This window comes from Wyeomyia smithii, chromosome 2 (assembly GCF_029784165.1).
Source record: "Wyeomyia smithii strain HCP4-BCI-WySm-NY-G18 chromosome 2, ASM2978416v1, whole genome shotgun sequence".
Classification (NCBI taxonomy): Eukaryota; Metazoa; Arthropoda; class Insecta; order Diptera; family Culicidae; genus Wyeomyia; species Wyeomyia smithii.
This window is the reverse complement of record NC_073695.1, coordinates 93,488,321-93,501,221: the sequence shown is the minus strand read 5'-3', so window position 1 is coordinate 93,501,221 and position 12,901 is coordinate 93,488,321. Positions and strand designations below refer to the sequence as shown.

The 12,901-nt window shown below is 40.6% G+C and overlaps 1 protein-coding gene across 1 annotated transcript in view; it reads left to right on the top strand.

Annotated features, from left to right (window-relative positions):
- Positions 1–3,203: 3,203 nt before the first annotated feature.
- LOC129721106 (uncharacterized) overlaps positions 3,204–12,901 on the top strand; it is a 173,723-nt gene continuing 164,025 nt past the window's right edge. Inside the window, exon 1 of the mRNA XM_055673262.1 lies at positions 3,204–3,577. The gene's annotated coding sequence lies outside the window, so the exon portion shown is untranslated. The remainder of the gene's footprint in view (positions 3,578–12,901) is intronic.

Sequence of the window (12,901 nt, the reverse complement as noted above, 5' to 3'; positions counted from 1 at the left end):
AACTCATATTGAGAGAAATTTCAATAATGAGCTTGATTTGCAAAACGAAGTGAATATTGATTCCGCTTTGGAAGCATTAAAATGTGCAATTGTTGATGGAATTATTCTGTTCCAAAGGCTCAAGTGAAATTTGATTCATCAATAATTGACGAAAATCTTCAACTTCTAATTCGTTTGAAAAATGTCCGCAGACGTCAATATCAACGTTCTCGTGACCCTGTTTTTAAAACTATTTATAAAGATTTACAGAAAGAGATCAAACAAAGATTTACTCTTCTGAGAAATCAAAATTTTGAGACTAAAGTTGAAAAATTAAAACCATATTCTAAACCATTTTGGAAGCTGTCGAAGATTCTTAAGAAACCTTCAAAGCCTATTCCAGTTTTAAAAGATGGTGAACGTTTTCTTGTATCCAATGAACAAAAGGCTCAAAGACTTGCTCAGCAGTTTGAGAGTGTTCATAACTCAAATTTGAATTTTGTGAGTCCAATTGAAAATGAAGTCACACGTCAATTTGATTCAATTTCTTCCCAGAATTTTTTACCTGCAGAAATAATTAAAACTAACTTGAATGAGATTAAATCAATTATTAAAAATTTCAAAAATATGAAAGCACCTGGTGACGTTGGAATCTTTAATATACTAATCAAACATCTCCCTGAGAGCACAATGGAATTTTTAGTGAAAATTTTCAATTGCTGCTTCAAAATTGCATATTTTCCCAAATTATGGAAAAATGCAAAAATTACTCCAATTTTAAAACCGGATAAGTACCCAGCTGAAGTTTCAAGTTATCGACCAATCAGTTTGCTTTCTTCAATAAGTAAACTGTTTGAGAGAATTATTCTTAACAGAATGATGTCACACATCAACGAAAATTCAATTTTTGCAAATGAACAGTTTGGATTTCGCCATGGGCATTCCACAACTCATCAATTGTTCAGAGTTACTAATATGATACGAGCTAACAAATCTGAAGGTTATTCCACTGGAGCTGCTCTTTTAGACATAGAAAAAGCATTCGACAGTGTTTGGCATAAAGGTTTGATTGCGAAATTGCAAACTTTTAATTTTCCAATTTTCCTAATCAAAATTTTAAAAAATTATCTTACTGATCGAACTCTGCAGGTTGTCTATCAGAATTCAAAATCTGATAGATTCCCTGTCAGAGCAGGTGTACCTCAAGGTTCAGTCTTGGGTCCAGTCCTGTACAACATATTCACTTCAGATCTTCCTGATTTGCCTCCAGAATGCACAAAGTCATTGTTCTGCGATGACACAAGCATTTCCGTAAAAGGAAAAAGTCTTCGTGTCATATGCAGTCGATTGAGAAAAGTTTAGATATTTTTTCTTCCTACTTGCAAAAGTGGAAAATCTCTCCCAATGCTTCTTAAACTCAAATGATAATTTTTCCGCATAAGCCTAGGGCTTCTTCCCTCAAGCCAAACAATAATCACGTTGTCAAGATGAATGGGGTTATTTTAAGTTGGTCTGACAAGGTTAAGTACTTGGGACTAATTTACGATAAAAAACTTATTTTCAAAGAGCACATTGAGAGTATACAAGCCAAGTGCATCAAATATACGAGATGTTTATATCCTCTCATTAACAGGAATTCTAAACTTTGTTTAAAGAACAAACTTTTGATTTACAAACAAATTTTTAGACCAGCAATGCTTTATGCTGTACCGATCTGGTCAAGTTGCTGTTCAACAAGGAAGAAAACGCTCCAAAGGATTCAGAATAAAATTCTGAAAATGATTTTGAAGCGTCCTCCTTGGTTTGGTACACTCGAATTACATAGACTTACTGGTGTTGAACCATTAGAAGCTATGTCAAATAAAATTATTAACAATTTTCGACAAAAATCGTTGCAATCCTCAATTGCTACGATAAACTCTCTTTATAGCCAATAAGTTAGCAAATACTTAAGCTACTAACAAATCCCCCCTAAAAAAAAAAACTGCTTGTTTTGCTCAGCTATGGTGTATGGTGTAAGCAACCAGTGTAGAGAAACCGCTCTTACATTCACCTCACATTTATCTTATATTCATCTCAGCGCTCTTATTTGTCCAATTTTTCGTCTTATTTTGCTATTTTTTTTTTTGGAAGTAAAACTTCTGACCACTCACCTAAAGCCAGAGAGGAAATTAAGATTACTTAAGATTAAGAATAAATTGACGGAAAAGTGGGCATTTGTCCGATGAGCGATGAGATGAATATAGGTGTTGAGATGAATATTTACAGAACTTTTACGCAATGCGTCAATGTGACAAGTGCAATTATGAATTTCTATTCAGTTTTACTTTGCAATAAACTGTTTCAAATAAATCTAGTTGAATATTTTCCGATTTAACTTTTTTCCATAAAAATACCCTCTGGGACAATGATGCCGAGAAATTCGCTATCCAGTAGATAACTTCTACGCATTTCAGTCTTACCTTTTGCATTCTACGTTTCCTAATGCAAAGTTCGTTTTAGAAGCAAGGTTATTTTATTTGCACAATATCACTTTTTACCATTACTCATTCGTTTACTTACAGACCTATTAATGACCTATGCATTAAACCCAATAAAACATTCATTTGAAATTATTTAGATCATGATATATTTTGAATGCAACGAAGATCGCTAAGCTAGTTCAAGCTGCTACTGAGAAAATCTAGTTTTTTATCAGTTTATTATTGAAGCAAAACTGTTGTCCTTTCCAACAAGAAAGACCAAACCATCAGTTAATAAGTTTCATCGGCATTTCCAAGCTTTTCCGATCGGGCTTCCCCTAAAGCAGTAAGCTGCTGTTCCGCAGTGTTATGTCGCAACTGGTGGTGGGGTGATTAGTGTAATTGTGGGAGGCATCGATGAGTGTCTGTGTGCCGTGTTGATTTCATGCAGTGATAACCGCAATTAGTCGCGTCCCCGTAGCCCTACAGTTGTTGCGAACGAAAGGACGCGGGTTGGGACACAATAGTGGGTAGCAACGATTCACTACCGATTGGAACAACGGCGAAAGGATAAAGCATAGTGCGCCGGTACCAGCATCGACCGGCAAGAACGTAAAAGCCGACGACGCGAAGTTGGATCGCCAAAAGGAGCATGGTCACGGGGACTCATACCGAAAGCATGGCATACAGCCATCAGCAAATGAGGGTTAGTAGTATTTATTTTGCTAACGGAAAGCTTAGTTTATTCCTTTCGGTCGGTTAGAAAGCACGCGCGGTACTGGTTGGGAAATATATAGTTTTTTGGTCTTTACACTGAACGGCGTGGCTGTTGAAATGCTAGCATAAGGCAGCAGTTTGACACGTTTCATTCCTATTGTGGCAGTATACCTGAAAGGTGAATCGTAGGTCAGTGTTTCAGTGGCTAGTAGGATGTGCTAAGTTCCGCTAAGAAATACGGTGACGGGAAAATAATTATTTCTGTAGGTCATTGTTGGTGTATAAAAAAACAACCGCATTGAAAGTGTTGTGACATGTAGGTATGAGAAGAGACTTCAGAACACCGACAGAAAAAGTGTAGAGCGTAAAGTTTAGTAGTCAGGTTAAAAGTGAAACTTTTTTGGGATCTAGAAGATAAGGTATGGTCAACTAATTATATTAGTTATTACTATTATAACTCAATTTAAACCAGAAATTACCATTTTTCTTCGACAACAATTCGTCCAAAAGACTTGAACGAAGTTCGAGCTTTTTATTTCCCTATTCTGCAGTTCATATATGTGTTAGTTCGAACACGTGCGGTTTTCCGCGTTATTCAAGTGATTGCAAAACTGATGAGCTTGAATGAATGGACTGTATCGATGTAGCAAATCCCCTTGTCAGGAAGTTTGATTTAGTCGTTTTCATCACGTGATAATCGTCCTTGATTTTATTAGGACTTAGCAGAGGGATTGTACTGAGCTTGCTCATGTTTGATTGTTTTGTGTGGTGCCTGCTGTTTTTTGTGATATGCCTGGCAGTTCATGTAAAAGTTTTTTTTTATATTAAGGTATTAGTATTTTATTAATTATTGTGATTTTTAACAAAGGTTTTTCTGTGAGCATTACTGGCAAACTGAATACCTTCAAAATCTTTGCAACGAATATTTTCATCTGTTTGTATTTGGAGAGCTTTGAGTTTGAGTTTGAACGACCGCACATTTTGTAGTTGGTCCTCCGTGATGGATCTGAGCTAGTGTAGTTGCACTAAGATCCACATGATGGCTATTATTAATTTCAACATCTTCAACAATTCAGTAGCTTCAGTCGTGCATATATCGATAACGACGCCGGCTACATTTTTACGATCGATAAGGAAGACAGGACATTCGTGTTTTTACCTCTGCATCTCTAACAACTGTTACGGAAAGGAAAGGTACTTTTGCCACCGTGGCAAGTGATGAATTTTTATTTTTTTACCCTACAGTCCTTCTCTCTGCTTCTAACTCTACCGGCTCGTTCGTTACCACTGCCAAGTGTCGGCAATTATAATTGCCTGACGAGGCGTTTAATATTGAACTGTGTGTCGATGGGGTAAATTGAGGGGATGAGAGTGGCCTGAGAAAAAACTCTGATATTACTAAGATTCGAGCCCATGGGCATTCGATTGTCAGAGCGGAGCAGTTCCACAAAAAATGTCCCAGTTTTAATATTTTCTTCAAATTGTCATTTTTCATTTGGCTGAAACTTTGCATAGACGGTTCTATAGACAAAATATGTCATTTTGTGCTATTGGTCCAGTTTTTTGGAACACTACTCATTTTTGAGAAGCTATTGAAAAATGCTATTTTGGGAAGGTATTGATGATTGCAAATATTTTGAGGACCAAAACGGTTTGTTTGATCGGTGTGACGTTTTCGGCAAAGTTGTAGATGATAATTTTGTATTTACGAAAAATATATACATTCTAAAAAAAGTTATTTATTTAAAAAAAAAAAGTTAAAAGAAAAATAAAAAAATATTTATCTAAACAAGCTCATTTTTTTAAAACTCTTTTTTTTTGTTAAAACTGCAAAAGATTACCTAAACAATGTAACCGGTCCGATCATGGAGATATCAGGGAAAAAAATTATGATTTTTTGAAAATTGAATTGGTTGCCCGTTTTTTTGTGGAATTGCTCAGCGGATTCTGTAACCTTGAGGCTAAGAGCTTTTCTTGTTATCGGTTCAAATTTAGAGAAAGAGATAAAGTATTCCGGTGTAAACAGCTGCAAGAGCCGTATTGACAACGAATTTTCATTGGGAGGAGTCGTTCCTAGCAATTTTAAAATGTTATTTGTACAACTAATGCGATTATTTCACATTGAGATCTTTACCGCTATATGTCCTTTTTGTTTAGAATTGAGACTGTGGCACTTTTTTCTAGCTGACTGCGATAAATCTTTGTTACATGTTCGAACTAAGTTTTGTATGTTTCATGGCAATTAAAAAGGTATCGGGTTATTTCATATAGACTAGTGGTCAGAATCGATTTCGATAGTATCTGAGAAGTGTCTTCCGTCAATAACAACGTGATCGATTCACGATTCGGTCTGTTGTGATGATCTCCAGGCAGAGTAGGCAGTGTGACTTTGCACTCGTATCCAAGTGAGTTTTGAAACTTGCTTGCACATTTATATTCGGTTTGCACGTAAACCCTAAAAACAGTGCAGTACACTTGAGTTAGATTTGAGTTTGAATCCTGCATAACAACAATTGCATAAAAATCGAATTGCGATGAAATTCGCGCCGCGTCTGCTGCAACAGTTTGTTGCATTGTCCTTTGAAAGCATAAATTCGATCTAAAAACAAAACTCATCGCCTGCATCGTTGAATACATCGTGCACTGCATGCATTGCACGCATTTAAACTCAATCGATCAGAGTGTGCGGTGCAAAAAAAACTCAAACTATCGAGAGGAAGCAAATTCAAGGTGAATTCAAATCTGGAAAAGTGTTACTCAGTTCAACTTTGCACGAGTTCATGCCATCACTGTCTCCAGGTGAACCGATATGGGAGGATATGCTGGAAGTAGGTTATACTAAAGGTCATGTTCTTGGAGACGGCGAAGGGAATGTCGCTGAACCTTCCAATAACCGGTCCGAATTCCTCTTCCTGGCTGACCTAACCGTTGAGATCACGGATGTCAATTTTAACGTCATGTTTTGGTAGCTATCGTATACGCGCTACAGTTGCGGGTAAAATGCGCCTTTATCGTCATCGTTACTTCCTAGGTGAAGGCTGTGCACGTAAAGATGCTAACGTTGCAGAAACGGCTTCTAATTCTCAACTTGCACAAATGTTGTCGATTTGCCACCACCCAATGACGCACTTCTGCATCACAATGAAAGCTGTGCTCAGCTCGTGTGTGTCGCCAGCTCTGATAGATGTTATAACCACAGACTAACAGACGTAACACTGGAACCTAGGTCCATCGCCACAAGAAAACGATCATTTCAAGTTTCCAATCGAGTAACAGTTATCGCGCGATAACACCGTCTGAGGCGCTCTCATGAAATCTCATACATATTTTGTGGTTCCCCATTTGGCACATGCAGTAGCGCTGGCGCTGATGTCGAAATACATGACGCAGCAGATGGTGGTAGTGTACTAACGTAAAGTACTGGAATCATCCAAATGATGATTTTATTGAAAATTTGTTCGACGTGTTATGTCTGTTAGTCTGTGGTATAACCACAGACTACCAGACGTAACACTGGAACCTAGCTCCATCGCCACAAGAAAGCGATCATTTCAAGTTTCTAATCGAGTAACAGTTATCGCGCGATAACACCGTCTGAGGCGCTCTCATGAAATCTCATACATATTTTGTGGTTCTCAAGGTGACACATGCACGTACGCTAGCGCTGATGTCGAAATACATGATGCAGCGCGAACATGGCAGCAGATGTTGCTAGTGTTACTATCGTAAAGTACTGGTATCATCCGAACGATGATTTTATTGAAAATTTGTTCGAAGTGTTATGTCTGTCCCTTCCAGTAAACCTCCTGCAGCGTAATGTCAATCTTGCGGATCCTCAATAAGTCGGAAAGAGAGAAAGGTACTTACTTTACTTTACTTTTAAGGCAACAGACCGATTATCGATCCAGTGCCGAATCCAGAATACGTCGCCATGTCCCTCGGTCTTGGGCTGCTATCCTCCAATCGCCCCTAACACCTATTTTGCGTGCATCCTCCTCGACAGCACACATCCAACGAGTGCGGGGTCTACCCCGAAGTCGACGACCTCTATCGGGACTCCTGCTAAATATAGCCTTCGCTTGACGCTCATCCGGCATTCTCGCTACATGCCCAGCCCACTGAAGCCTGCCGTGTTTCATCCGCTTGACTATATTCGCCGATTTTTATGCCTGGTACACTTCATGGTTCATGCATCTGCACCAAACACCATTTTCTAGTTTGTCGCCAAGGATTGAACGCAAAATCCTACGCTCAAAAACACCAAGAGCTCGTCGATCAGGCTCTTTCAGCGTCCATGATTCAGCCAGGCCGTAGAGAGCCACCGGAAGAATCAGTGTTTTATAGAGTGCAAGTTTAGTACGGATTTGCAGACTGCGGGACCTTAGCTGATTACGTAATCCGTAGAAGGCCCTGTTTGCGGCTGCTATCTGCCTCTTTATCTCACGGCTAACCTCGTTGTCACATGTCACTAATGTTCCCAGGTAAATAAATTCGTCGACTACTTCAAATGTTTCCCCATCTAGCACCACCGCAGCACAAACCTCCGACGGACTACCACGCACTCTGCCAGCCACCATGTATTTCGTTTTGGCAGAGTTTATGGCAAGCCCTAATCTCACAGCTTCCCTCCTAAGAGGTCCGAAGGTCTCTTCCACAGCTCTACGGTTGATACCAATGATGTCGATATCGTCCGCAAAACCGAGAAGCATGTGCGACTTTGTAATGATGGTGCCGCTTCTCTGCACACCAGCACTCCGTTTAGCACCTTCCAATGCGATGTTGAACAATAAGTTCGACAGCCCGTCACCCTGCTTCAAACCATCTAACGTCACGAAAGAGTCCGATATCTCACCGGCTATCCTGACGCTTGATGTAGAACCTTCAAGGGTGGCACGTATCAGCATAATCAGCTTTCTAGAAAATCTATAACGAGCGTCTTAGCAGAGTGATTGAGATCAATCAAAGAAATAGTTATCGGTTTCCGTTATACTCTACTAAATTTTTTTTTTTTTTTGAAATAAATATTGAAATTTTGAAATAAATATTGAAGTCACAGTCGAAATATATATTTGCGGACTGAATTTCAATATTTATTTCAAAAAAAAAAAAAAAATTAGTAGAGTATAACGGAAACCGATAACTATTTCTTTGATTGATCTCATAATCAGCTTTGTTGGAAAGCCATGTTCGAGCATAATCTGCCATAACTCATTTCTCTTAGCTGAATCGTACGCTGCCCTGAAGTCTATGAACAGATGGTGCGTCTGCAAGTTGAATTCTCGAAATTTATCGAAGATTTGTCTCAAGGAAAACATTTGGTCCGTCGTGGAGCGTCCCCCTCGAAAACCGCGTTGGTATTCGCCAACAAAGGTCTCCTGCAACGGCCTCAGTCTGTGGAACAGGATACGGGAGAGAATTTTGTACACATTGAGAAGAGTTATGCCCCGATAATTGCTACAATCCAAGCGATGACCTTTTTTGTAGATCGAGCATATGAGACCCTCCAACCAGTCCGAGGGCAATTCTTCATCAGACCACACTCTCAGCATGATCCGATGGATGGCACGATACAACTGTTCGCTCCCGACTTTGAAGAGTTCGGCGGGAATGCCGTCCTTCCCAGCTGCCTTGCAGTTTCTCAGCTCTTTCACTGCTTTCTTCTCCTCGTCCATGGATGGTGGATTCACAGCTTGACCATCATTCTCAATAGTCATCCTGCTCCTTCCGACTCCACTGTTTCCCTCACCGTTCAACAGCACACTGAAGTGTTCCTTCCAACGCCTGGCCACCTCTGTTTTATCGGTTATCAGCTTCTCCTCCCTATCGTTGCACATGACAGGGGCTGACACGTTTCGATTCCTGATTCCGTTGACCTTCTTGTAGAAGCTCCTCGCATCGTGCCTGGAGAAGCAACCTCCGCCTCCGCAAGAATACGCTTCCAATGCTGTCGTTTCTTTCGGCGATGGAGTCTCTTTTCAGCGGCTCTTGCATCTCGATATCTACCCACGCTCTGACGAGTCACAGCCGTGGCCAACATGTGACCCCTGGCGCGGTTCTTCTCCTCCGTCACTCGCTGGCACTCAGCGTCAAACCACTCATTGGACGCAGCTGCCGCAGTTGTACCCAACACTTCTCGCGCTGTAGTGCTGATCGAACTGTGGATGTGCCTCCACTGTTCATTCAGGTTCCCCAATCCGTTCATCAACCTTCTGCGAGTACTCTGCAGCTACTCTCTCAGTTGATAGCCGCTGGATGTTCAACTGCATCCTCCTCGTTGCCTTGGATTTCAACACGTTGGACAGCCGGGCGCGGATTTTGGCTACTACGAGATAGTGATCCGAGTCAACGTTCGGTCCTCTGGACGACCTCACGTCTGTAACGTCTGAAAAGTGTCGTCCATCAATCAGAACGTGGTCAATTTGAGAGCAAAGCTCTCCATTCGGGTGCATCTAGATGTGCTTACGTATGTTCCGGCGTGCAAAATAAGTGCTACAGATAACCATCCCCCTAGCTGCAGCCAAATTAACAAGCCTCAGGCCATTGTCGTTCGTAGTAGAGTGGAAGCTTTTCTTACCACTTACGGGGCGGAAGAAGTCTTCCTGCCCGACCTGTGCATTTGCATCTCCGATGACAATCTTTATATTGTGTCCTGGGCGCTCATTGTATGTCTTTTCCAGGAGCTCATAGAACTACTCCTTTTCGTCATCGGGTTTCTCGTTGGTCGGTGCGTACACATTTATTAGGCTGTAGTCGAAAAATTTGCCCTTAATTCTCAACACGCATATACGGTCACTGATCGGCCTCCATCTAATTACACGCTTCATCTGTTTCCAATTAGCACGAAACCGACTCCTCTTTCTGCTTTCACGCCGCCGCTATAGTAGATGTGGTACTTAAATGAAGTGTCCGCAATAGGATCTATTGCCCGGAATTCGCGTTCTCCAGATTTCGGCCACCGCACCTCTTGGATAGCTGCAACCTCCACATTCACCTTCCGCAGCCAGGATTTTTGCGCGTGCCGGTTCGAGTAGAGTCCTTACATTCCAAGTACCGAGTTTACAATAATCGTTGTCCTTTTTCGTTCGCCTAGGTCCATGCCGATTATTCCGTTCCGTATTTCTATCTGGATTGTTCGTAGTATTTATTATTCGGTATGCTGCCTTACTAGGGCTACGATACCTAGTTTCGCGACGGGGCTGCCGTCTTTGATATAGCTGGCGAGTTTCCTCTATCGCCGAAATATGGTTAACAAGCTAATAACATTGCGCTCAGGTTACGCCAATCAGCTGTGTTCCTGGCAGTCTATTGTAATCATATGAGTCGTGGAGGCGTGAGATAGAAACTTACCGTTCTTCCCAGGTTGTCAACTCACCACGTTTTTCACACATTTTTTTACACATCTCCCGGTGTAAAAAAATAATAGACTTCAACGGAAAAAAAATATTTTTTTTCTGTTTTTGTGATTAAAATAATCGTGTGCCCATGAAATCATTTCGTAGATCATCAATAGTTAACAACAAGAGATATTTTGCGTTTGTCAATGCGAATGAATGATTTCTTTACTGTCAACGAATGTGATCAAGCATTCGTTGACAGTGAAAAAATCATTCGTTCTCAATCCTAATCTCAGGCTGTGGTGAATTATTGTTTCTGCTGTGTACAATTTCTCGGCTCTGAATGATTCGAAAATCAAAATTAAAAGTGAAAATGTTGGTACCTAATGAGTGCTCCCTTAAGGATCTTCTAGGAAGTGGTTAAAAACCTGATCCGAGCAACCCTGAATTAAACCGGAAAGTCGTAGATTACATTGTGAAATCAGATCAGTAAATTTTCTGATAAAAAAAGATCTGACAGTTCAGGAGTTTTCAGCACAGCGCTTTTACTGTTCGGTGGAAAGAATTTTTTTCATACTAATAATCTTACATTTTCATTTTTCATGTTCATACAAATTGTTTTCATTTGCATAGTAGAAATTCACTAAACGACCCTCCCTAAACTTAGCTTAGCTTAACTTAGTTTTAGTTTTTAAATAGTTTATTTGACACGGCACGACACAATTTATGTTTAACTGAGCCAAGTACATTTTTTTTTAAATTCTAAATTAGCAGGGAAAAGAGGGAGGCCTTTTTTTATTCTCGCGGCCGACTACGAGCTAGTGGGGATTTAAGCTGAGAGGAGGGGTGTTACAATTTTGTTTTTAACTATTTTATATTACAGAATGTATTCATTTGTACGTGGCTAACCAGTGATGTTCTGTTTGAGCAGTTTTGGTCTGAGGTGTCTGCGTAAACATAGAGATGCCGAGTCTTCGTTTTAGTGTCTCCAGCCGGGTGTATCATTATCTTTCAGTTTGTGACAGAAATTGTATTCTAGCAAATAGATAAAAGAAATCAAATTTTAATGCCAGCATTTTTGATTAACCCGTATAGCTGTGTCATGTACTGGAGATCACCGCTTCCCAGAATGTCTCTAACGGGTACGTTCGGTTGTTTTCCTCGGGCCCGAAGGGAATCTATAAGCTCAGACCTAACACCACAGTATTCGGTACAAGACCAAACAACATGCTCGATGTCATGGTAGCCATCGCCACAAACGCAGTGATTACTGTCTACAAGCCCTTTACGAAAGAGATGCGTGTTTAACGTATAGTGATTGGACATAAGTCTGGACATCACGCGAATGAAGTCCCGACCTACACCCAACCCCTTGAACCATGCTTTCGTCGATACCTTAGGAAAAATGGAATGTAGCCACCGTCCCAGTTCATCTAAGTTCCATGATGATTGCCAACTGTTGAGTGTTCTCTGACGCAAAATGCTATAAAATTCATCATAAGCAATTGGTCTTACATAAATATCGCCATCAATAGCACCCACCTTAGCTAAAGCGTAAGCCTTTCCATTGCCCGGAATGGAACAATGAGAAGGGACCTACGCTAAGGTAACCCGGTAATTTTTATCTGTTATGCACTCAAAAACCGCCGTATTTTCCCCAGGAAATACGGGGTGTGCTTCACAGTCTTCATCGATCGCAGAGCCTCAATGGCACTGAGACTGTCTGTGAAGATGAAGTAGTGGTCTATGGGCAGGGTTTCGATGATCCCAAGAGAGTACTGAATGGCAGCAAGTTCTGCGACGTACACGGAAGCAGGAGCATCGAGTTTGTAGGAGGCGGTAAAATTTTCGTGGAAAACACCGAAGCCAGTGGACTCATCTAGATTAGATCCGTCAGTGTAAAACCTTTTATCATAACTAACATGTTTAAACTTATTGGAAAAAAATTTAGGGATCTCTTGGGGTTGCAATTGATCCGGGATACCAGAAATGTCTTGTTTCATGGTGGTGTCGAAGAATATAGCATTATTAGAAGTATCTAAAAGTGCGACATTGGAGGAATCGTATGAAGAAGGATTAATATCTTGAGCGATATAGTCAAAATATAAAGTCATAAATCTGGATTGAGATTGAAGGTCGACCAACCTCTCGAAATTTTCAATTACTAATGGGTTCATAACTGTGCATCGAATTAGCAACCGGTAAGAGAGATTCCAAAAACAATGTTTCAACGGAAGAATATCCGCTAGCACTTCAAGACTCATCGTATGGGTCGACTGCATGCAACCTAAGGCAATACGCAAACAACGATATTGTATTCGTTCCAGTTTGATCAAATGTGTGTTTGCTGCGGAGCGGAAGCAGAAACACCCGTACTCAATTACAGACAATATCGTTGTTTGGTAAAGC